The sequence below is a fragment of the Pristiophorus japonicus genome, unplaced genomic scaffold, assembly GCF_044704955.1.
Source record: "Pristiophorus japonicus isolate sPriJap1 unplaced genomic scaffold, sPriJap1.hap1 HAP1_SCAFFOLD_285, whole genome shotgun sequence".
NCBI classification, from domain to species: Eukaryota; Metazoa; Chordata; class Chondrichthyes; family Pristiophoridae; genus Pristiophorus; species Pristiophorus japonicus.
In genome coordinates this window covers 193,646-202,093 of record NW_027252614.1, presented here as the reverse complement: position 1 = coordinate 202,093, position 8,448 = coordinate 193,646, and the positions used below count along the sequence as shown (strand labels likewise).

At 48.8% G+C, this 8,448-nt stretch overlaps 1 pseudogene; it reads right to left on the bottom strand.

Annotated features, from left to right (window-relative positions):
- LOC139247844 (membrane-spanning 4-domains subfamily A member 4D-like) overlaps positions 1–7,503 on the bottom strand; it is a 283,929-nt pseudogene extending 276,426 nt beyond the window's left edge.
- Positions 7,504–8,448: the final 945 nt, after the last annotated feature.

Below are 8,448 nucleotides of genomic sequence, written 5' to 3'. Positions count from 1 at the left end.
TCACACACACACTCACACACACACACTCTCAAACATACACTCACACACACTCACGCACACACTCACAAACACACACTCACAAACACACACTCACAGTCACTCACGCACACACCCACATTCACACTCATATACACACACACTCACGCACACACTCACAAACACATACTCACAACACACTCACAAACACACACACACACACACACTCACACACACACACTCTCAAACATACACTCACACACACTCACACACACACTCACAAACACACACTCACAAACACACACTCACTCACAGTCACTCACGCACACACCCACATTCACACTCATATACACACACACTCACGCACACACTCACAAACACACACTCACAAACACACTCACAAACACACACACACACACTCACACTCATACACTCACTCACACAAACACTCGCACACACACACTCTCAAACATACACTCACACACACTCACGCACACACTCACAAACACACACTCACAAACACACACTCACTCACAGTCACTCACGCACACACCCACATTCACACTCATATACACACACACTCACGCACACACTCACAAACACACACTCACAACACACTCACAAACACACACACACACTCACACTCATACACTCACTCACACAAACACTCGCACACACTCTCTTTCATTCACACACACACACTCCACACACACACTCACACACACTCACTCACTCACACACACATACACTCACACACACACTCACACACACTCACTCACTCACACACATATACACTCACACACAGACACGCACACAGACTCACACACACTCTCACACGCACTCACACTCACACTCACACTCACACATACCCACACTCACACACATTCACTCACTCACACACACTCACTCACTTACACATACACTCACTCACAAACACACACACACACAGACACACACACACTCACTCACACATACATACACTCACTCACTCACAAACACACACACACACACAGACACACACACACTCATGCACACTCACACACACTCACTCACTCACACACACATACACTCACACACACACTCACACACACTCACTCACTCACACACACATACACTCACACACAGACACGCACACAGACTCACACACACTCTCACACGCACTCACACTCACACTCACACATACCCACACTCACACATATTCACTCACTCACACACACTCACTCACTTACACATACACTCACTCACAAACACACACACTCACTCACAAACACAGACACACACACGGACACACACACACTCATGCACACTCACACACACTCTCGCTCACAAACACCAAACACCCCCCCGCCCCACTTTCACCCTCTCTGACTAACCCACTGATGCAATCTCCCCCGCCCTGATCTGGCACCACACCCCTCCCCGGCCCACATTTTCGCACACTTACCAGACACTTATTGGGCCTCCTGTCTGTGGCAACGGATAGCGAACCTGAAATGATAAACTATTGGAGGAGATGGGGTTAGACGGAGGTTCGAGCAAAGGGACCCATCAATGAATAATGCTCTGTCATCGCTTGACATCCTTCTGGCACCGTGCCCAATGGGCCAACATTCGGTGGAGCGGCCGTGGGGGTCATGACTCCGGGGGGATTCTCGGAGCGAACCAATGATGAGGAGGGGCCCGTTAACAGCACTTGCTAAGGACTCATCACCTGGTTCAAGGCATGTGCAAAGGAAGCCTAAGAACATAAGAAATAGGAGCAGGAGTTGGCCATTTGGCCCCTCCCGCCTGCTCCGCCATTTAATAAGATCAATGTCCCGGCCTCCACAGCTCTCTGGGGATAGAGAATTCCAAAGATTCACGACCCTCTGGGAGAAGAAATTCCTCCTCATTTCCGTCAGAAACGTGCGACCCCTATATTCTGAAACGATGCCCCCCCCTAGTTCTAGATTCCCCCCACGAGGGGAAACATCCTCTCTGCATCCACCTTGTCGAGCCCCCTCAGAATCTTACACGTCTCGATAAGATCACCTCCCATTCTTCTAAGCTCCAACGAGTAGAGGCCCAACCTGCTCAACCTTTCTTCATAAATCAACCCTGATGTGTGTATCGTCCTGGTACCTTAAATGTAATGTAAGCACAGTAAATGTAGATACACCACAAACCTCCTCATCTCCGGAATCAACCTAGTGAACCTGCCCTGAACAGCCTCCAAAACAAGTATATTCTTTCGTAAATATGGAAACCAAAACTGTACGCAGTATTCCAGGTGTGGCCTCACCAATACCCTCTATAACTGTAGCAAGACTTCCCTGCTTTTATACTCCATCCCCTTTGCAATAAAGGCCAAGATACCATTGGCCTTCCTGATCACTTGCTGTACCTGCATACTATCCTTTTGTGTTTCATGCACAAGTACCCCCAGGTCCCGCTGTGCTGCAGCACTTTGCAACCTTTCTCCATTTAAATAATAACTTGCCCTTTGATTTTTTTTCTGCCAAAGTGCGTGACCTTACAGCTTCTTCTTCAGTCTCGCAATGTAACTGAAGCCCCTCATCCCTGGTACCATTCTGGTCAATCACCCCTTAACCTTCTCTGCTCTAGAATCAGAGACATTTTCAAAACAGAAGGAGGTAATTTCGGCCCATCGTGTCCACACCGGCCGACCAAGAGCTACCCGGCCTAATCCCACTTTCCAGCTCTCGGTCCGTAGCCCTGTAGGTTACGGCACATCTAAGTATGTTTTAAATGTGGTGAGGGTTTCTGCCTCTACCACACTTTCAGGCAGTGAGTTCCGCCCCAGACCCCCACCACCCTCTGGGTGAAGACATTTCCCCTCAAATCCCCTCGAAACCTCCCCCCAATTACTTTAAATCTATGCCCCCTGGTTGTTGACCCCTCTGCCAAGGGAAACAGGTCCTTCCTATCCACTCTATCCAGGCCTCTCATCATTTTATACACCTCAATCAGGTCTCCCCTCAGCCTCCTCTGTTCCAAAGAAAACAGACCCAGCCTAGCCAATCTTTCCTCATCGCTAAAATTCTCCAGTCCAGGCAACATCCTCATAAATCTCCTCTGCACCCTCTCCAGTGCAATCACATCCTTCCTGTAATGTGGTGACCAGAACTGCACGCAGTACTCCAGCTGTGGTCTGACCAGTGTTTTATACAGTTCAAGCATATCCTCCCTGCTCTTGTATTCTATACCTCGACATTCAGGTCAATTTCCCCTTAACCTTCTCACCTTCTCTGCTCTAAGGAGAACTTCTTTGCTTTTGTACATTCTGCCTCTATTTAAGAAGCCCAGGATCCTGTTTGCTTTTTTAAGTGCTTTCTCAAACTGACATTCTGGGCATTTAGTTGCCTGTGAGAAATGGGAAGTAAATTTGCAGGCCGGGGGTTGTCCCGGCGCTGTTGGATTTCATTGACTCGCGCAGACCCCTAACCGCCACCCCCCTCCCCTCGCCCCCCCCCCGCCCCCCCCATTGCTTCCAGTCCCATTGGCCATCAGATGGGTTCGAAGGTCATACGCTCACCAGAAGGCCGGTCCACCAAGGGGTGCCAATGATGGCCGCGATCGAACGCAGGCTCAGGAAGAGAGGGACCCCGAACGTGAAATGGACGATTCCCACCATGATCTGAGTCACCTAAGGGGTTAAAGGGGAGAGGTCATAGATTATTCCATAGTATTGGCCATGTAGGAGAATGTCAATGTACAGAAACACACACTCACACACACACGCACATACAAACTCACAAACAGACACTCTCACACACTCACACACTCACACACTCACTCTCACACTCACTCTCACACACACTCACACACTCACTCTCACACTCACTCTCACACACACTCACACACTCACTCTCACACACACTCACTCTCACACTCACTCTCACACACACACACACACACAATCACAAACACACACTCACACACTCATACACACAGCAATAATCATGGGTGATTTTAACCTCCATATTGATCGGACAAATCAAATTGGTCAGGGTAGCCTTGAGGAAGAGTTCATAGTGTGCATAAGGGACGGGTTGAGCAGTATGTAACGGAACCAACCGGGGGGCAGGCTATCTTAGATCTGGTCTTGTGTAATGAGACACGATTAATAAATAATCTCCTAGTAAAGGATCCTCTCGGAATGAGTGACCATAGCATGATTGAATTTCAAATTCAGATGGAGGGTGAGAAAGTTGGATCTCTAACCAGCGTACTAAGCTTAAATAAAGGAGACTATGAAGGTATGAGGGCAGAGTTGGGTAAAGTGGACTGGGAAATAAGAGTAAAGTGTAGGACGGTTGATGAACAGTGGTGTACATTTAAGGAGATATTTCACAACTCTCAAGAAAAATACATTCCAGTGAGGAGGAAAGGGTGCAAGAGAAAAGATAGCCATCCATTGCTAACTAAAGAAATAAAGGACGGTATCCAATTAAAAACAAGGGCATACAAAGTGGCCAAAACTAGTGGGAGGACAGAAGACTGGGAAGCTTTTAAAAACCAGCAAAGAATGACTAAAAAAATGATTCAGAAAGGGAAGGTAGACTATGAGAGTAAATTAGCACTAAATATAAAAACAGATAGCAAGAGTTTCTATAGGTATATAAAAAGGATAAGGGTGGCTAAAGTAAATGTTGGTGCCTTAGAGGACGAGACCGGGAATTAATAATGGGGAACATGGAGATGGCAGAAACTCTGAACAAATATTTTGTATCAGTCTTTACGTTAGAGGACACCAACAATATTCCGACAGTGGATAGTCAAGGGGCTATAGGGGGGGGGAGGAACTTATCACAATCACTAAGGAGGTGATACTCAGTAAGATAATGGGACTAAAGGCAGATAAATCCCCTGGACCTGATGGCTTGCATCCTAGGGTCTTAAGAGAAGTAGCGGCAGGGATTGTAGATGTTTTGGTTATAATTTACCAAAATTCCCTGGATTCTGGAGAGGTCCCAGCAGATTGGAAAACTGCAAATGTAATGCCCCTATTTAAATAAGGAGGCAGACAAAAAACAGGAAACTATAGACCAGTTAGCCTAACATCTGTGGTTGGGAAAATGTTGGAGTCCATTATTAAAGAAGCAGTAGCAGGACATTTGGATAAGCAAAATTCGATCAGGCAGAGTCAGCATGGATTTATGAAGGGGAAGTCATATTTGACAAATTTGCTGGAATTCTTTGAGGATGTAACGAACAGGGTGGATAAAGTGGAACCAGTGGATGTGGTGTATTTGGACTTCCAGCAGGCATTTGACAAGGTGCCACATAAAAGGTTACTGCACAAGATAAAATTCACGGAGTTGGGGGTAATATATTAGCATGGATAGAGGATTGGCTAATTAACAGAAAACAGAGAGTCGGGATAAATGGTTCATTCTCTGGTTGGCAAACAGTGACTAGTGGGGTGCCACAGGGATCAGTGCTGGGACCCCAACTATTTACAATCTATATTCATGACTTAGAAGAAGGGACTGAGTGTAACGCAGCAAATTTTGCTGACGATACAAAGATGGGAGGAGGACACAAAAAACCTGCAAAAGGACATAGACAGGCTAAATGAGTGGGCAAAAATTTGGCAGATGGAGTATAATGTTGGAAAGTGTGAGGTCATGCACTTTGGCAGAAAAAAAATCAAAGAGCGAGTTATTATTTAAATGGAGAAAGATTGCAAAGTGCTGCAGTACAGCGGGACCTGGGGGTACTTGTGCATGAAGCACAAAAGGATAGTATGCAGGTATAGTAAGTGATCAGGAAGGCAAATGGTATCTTGGCCTTTATTGCAAAGGGAATGGAGTATAAAAGCAGGGAAGTCTTGCTACAGTTATACAGGGTATTGGTGAGGCCACACCTGGAATACTGCGTGCAGTTTTGGTTTCCATATTTAAGAAAGGATATACTTGCTTTGGAGGCAGTTCAGAGAAGGTTCAGTCAGTTGATTCCGGAGATGAGGAGGTTGACTTATGAGGAAAGGTTGAGGAGGTTGGGCCTCTACTCATTGGAATTCAGAAGAATGAGAGGTGATCTTATCGAAACATGTAAGATTATGAGGGGGCTTGACCAGGTGGATGCAGAGAGGATGTTTCCACTGATGGGGGAGACTAGAACTAGAGGGCATAATCTTAGAATAAGGGGCCGCCCATTTAAATTGAGATGAGGAGAAATTTCTTCTCTCAGAGAATTGTAAATCTGTGGAATTCGCTGCCTCAGAGAGCTGTGGAAGCTGGAACATTGAATAAATTTAAGACAGAGATAGACAGTTTCTTAACCGATAAGGGAATAAGGGGTTATGGGGAGCGGGCGGGGAAGTGGACCTGAGTTCATGATCAGATCAGCCATGATCGTATTAAATGGCGGAGCAGGCTCGAGGGACTATATGGCCTACTCCTGCTCCTATTTCTTATGTTCTTATGTTCACTCACAAACATACACTCACACACACACACACATTCTCTCACACTCACACACACACTCACACACACACACACACTCACACACACACACACACTCACACACACGCACTCACATTCACACACACTCTCTCACAAATACACACACACTCACACACTCACACTCATACTCTCTCACGCACACTCACACACATATACACACACACACAGACACACACTCACACTCTCTCACGAACACTCACACACAAATACACACACACTCACACACTCACACTCACACTCTCTCATGCACACTCACACACATATACACACACACACAGACACACACTCACACTCTCTCACGCATGCTCACACACACTCACACCACACACACATTCACACTCACACCACACACACACACACACAACACACACACACTCTCTCACACACACTCACACCACACACTCACACATTCACACACTCACACCACACACACATTCACACTCACACCATACACACACTCACACACTCACGCCACACACACACATTCACACACTCACACCACACACACACATTCACACTCACGACACACACACACATTCACACTCACACCACACACACACATTCACACTCACACCACACACACACTCACACACACTCACATCACACACACACATTCACACTCACACACTCACACCACACACACACTCATACACTCACATACTCACACCACACACACACACTCACACCACACACACACTCACACACTCACATACACTCACACCACACACACACACACACTCTCTCACGCACATTCACACCACACACGCCCACACACACTCACACCACACACGCCCACACACACTCACACCACACACGCCCACACACACTCACACCACACACACACACTCAGCAAGGAGAGCACTCACTCCCAGTGCCTTCAGCTCTCCCCGCAGCATCTTCTCGTATCCGTGACGCCCGGGCGAGGGTTGTGCCCCCTCCCTCTCTCCCCGCTGTCCGCTCATCGCCCCGGAGCTCCCAGCAGGCCGATGGGCGAGGGCGGTGGGTAGAAGTTGGTCACCACGGGAACCCGCTCCACGCCGAATCCGACTGCTGCCATCTTTGTCTGCGGGTAGGAAGAAGGCAGTGTTAGGAATGGTGGAGGGACAGAGCGAGGGAGGGAGGGAGGGAGGATGAAAGGGAGGGAGTGAGAGAGGGAATGAGAGGGAGGGAGAGAGGGAGAGAGGGAGGGAGGGAGAGAAGAAGGTAGGGAGGGAGTGAGAGCGGGAGAGAGAGGGAGGGAGGGATGGAGAGATGGAGAGAGGGAGGAAGCGATGGAGAGAGGGAGGGAGAGAGAGAGGGTGAGGATGGAGGGAGGGAGCAGGGAGCAAGAGAGAGAGGAGGAGAGAGGGAGAGAGGGAGGGAGCAAGGGAGAGGGGGCAGTGAAGGAGGGAGAGAGGGAGGGAGACAGGGAGGGAGAGAGAGAGGGAGGCAGAAAGGGAGGGATGGATGGAGCGATTGAGGGAGGCAGAGAGAGGGAGGGAGGGAGCAAGAGGTGGTAGAGGAAGTTAGGGAGGGAGCAGGTACAGAGGATGGGAGGGAGGGAATGAGAGAGGGAGAGATGGAGAGATGGAGGGAGGGAGGGAGACGAGAGTTGGAGTGAGGGAGTGATGGAGAGGGGGAAGAGAGGCATGGAGAGTGGGAGGGTGGGAGAGAGAGAGAGGGAGAGAGGGAGGGAGATAGCGGGAGGGAGGGAGAGAGAGAGGGAGTGTGGGAGCGAGAGAGGGAGGGTCGGAGGGAGGGTCGGAGGGAGAGGGAGGGACAGAGGGAGTGAGGGATGGAGAGCGAGGAAAGGAGAGGGAATGAGAGAGTGAGAAAGAGGGGGAGGGAAGGAGAGAGGAAGGAAGGGAAAATGGGAGGGAGAGAGAAGGTTCAAGGGAGTGAGAGAGCGAGAGAGGGAGGGTGAGAGTGAGGGAGAGTGTCAGGGAGGGAGCTAGTGAGCTAAGGAGGGTTGGAGCGAAGGAGGGAAGGAGGGAGAGAGGGAATGGACGGAGGGATGGAGGGA